This window comes from Saccostrea cucullata, unplaced genomic scaffold, assembly GCF_032062105.1.
Source record: "Saccostrea cucullata isolate Sc308-1 unplaced genomic scaffold, CSIRO_AGI_Scuc_v1 ctg8634, whole genome shotgun sequence".
NCBI lineage: Eukaryota > Metazoa > Mollusca > Bivalvia > Ostreida > Ostreidae > Saccostrea > Saccostrea cuccullata.
In genome coordinates this window covers 10,336-12,500 of record NW_026926496.1, presented here as the reverse complement: position 1 = coordinate 12,500, position 2,165 = coordinate 10,336, and positions in this window count along the sequence as shown.

Sequence of the window (2,165 nt, the reverse complement as noted above, 5' to 3'; positions counted from 1 at the left end):
AAACAAAAATCTCAATATCTTTTTTGTTTTTTGACGAAATGCTTTGACATTTTAAACATAGTCATGCATGAGGATATACTACAGTATGATATATAACATTTTTCATGAAAACACGCGCACGCACGTGCGCTGCAATCTGATTGGTTAAAACTTTAAATGCCTATAACTTTTTTGATTCTCAACAAAACAGGATGAAATTTAGAATATGAATAGATATGACGGATTCCTACATCATGCTACTATCAAACTTGAATGCAAGGGCATGCATGCACGTGTGCGCGCGCAATGCGTTAAATAATCGATATACTTGATATAGTCGTAAATTTTTGATGGAACGTTTTGAAACTCAAAGAATAGAAACATATTAAAGGTGTAGTCAAGATGATATGGCTTTCATGCATTGCATCTGCGCGCGCGTGCAATGTTCAAATGACTTGTATACTTGATATGGCCGTTAGTTTTATATTTCTTTATGAAATGCTTTTGATGACCTTGACCTTTGACCTTGACCTTTGACCTCTTGATTCAAAGGTCACAATCCAGCTCAAGTTAGTAGATGTATTTACAAACTCACTTTAACAAATGCTTAGAATAAGTAAGTCACCCCCCCCCCCTTTCTCCTGAAAAAAAAAAATATCAATAACAACGTAGAAAATTTCCCTGAAACTCAATCCACACCTGGGATCGACATAAAATTTCACTTAAGGTGCAGGAAAGACTTCATAGAAAGTTTCCTGAAAGTTTTACGGTAAGTCTCTAAAGTATATAGAAATAATGAACTTTTTCGGCAAAAATTACAAATTCTGTCGTGTTTGAAATTTAAGTGCAGACGAACAAAGATATGATATAAACCTTTCAAAGCCTATATCTCTAGATGTCGTTAATAGCATTCAATTCTACTGATATGAATTAATATTTTAATAGCAAGCATTCTTCTTTTATTTTACCTTTGAAATTTATTTGAATTTTTTTTAGAATTACACAATCCCCAGAAACAGCGAGTTTCGGTATATTAAAAAGCAATACACGTTTCTTTCCCCGTAAAACATCAGGTATTTGAATTCATGAAAAAAATATTAATGAGGGGGTGTTAAACAATACCTGTCACATTAACTGACACCAAAAAACCAGGGTACGTACACGACATTTTCTGATTTTTTTGCATCTGCAAACAAGGCTACCCTCAAATCCACGTGTTTTCAATGTCTTTATAAACATCTCAAAAGCTCCCCAGGAAGTAGCCTCCTATGTCCTGGGAAAATAGTTCCTGTCAAAAAACTTTATTTATTTACAGAGTAGATAAAATTTCCTAGGCACAGGTACCAGAGTTGTCAAAATGGCCTGGAAGGAAATAAAAAAAAATCTCAAAAGGAAGGGAAATCGGCTTTGTATGTATGGGACTACAATTGACTAAGTTCATTTTGATTGGTCAATTACCGGTGTGGTACCCCTAGTCGCCTTGAACCCAGTCCTGTCTTTCTGAATAAAACCAACTCCGAGCCCGATGTAAAAATCCTAGTAGAGAAATGAGAATTTGAATTTTCCTGCCTTATTATGTTCCCCAAACGAAGTTTGGGAACATATTGTTTTTACTCGGTTTCTTATTATGTTCCCCAAACGGAGTTTGGGAACATATTGTTTTTACTCGGTTTCTTATTATGTTCCCCAAACGGAGTTTGGGAACATATTGTTTTTACTCGGTTTCTTATTATTATTATGTCGCCCCGAACGAAGTCGGGGACGACATATTGATATTGTACGCATGTTTTTTTTATCCAGGCTGTTTCTCGGAGATGGCTGGGACAATCTTCCTGAAACTTTCCTCAAAGGACGATCACTGATTGTAGTTGTGCAGTGAGGTCGTTCAGTTCCAATATGTCTACCGTTGCTATGGAAACCTGTAAAAAGCGACAAATTTTGTCCAAGAGTGTTCTCTCTGGTCCCTTAAACATTCGTCATGAAACTTTTCTTATTTTAAGGATTAGTATCTGTAGTTCTGCAACTCGTATTTAAAATTTTCATATAATCAATTATTGCCATGGAAACCGGGTGAAAGTAAAAATTCTTTAATTTCGATTTTCTCAATAACTACTCAGGCAATCGTTTTGAAACTTTCAATGTTTATTCCTTGCAATGTCTCAAAGTGATTTCTACTTTCAAAATAA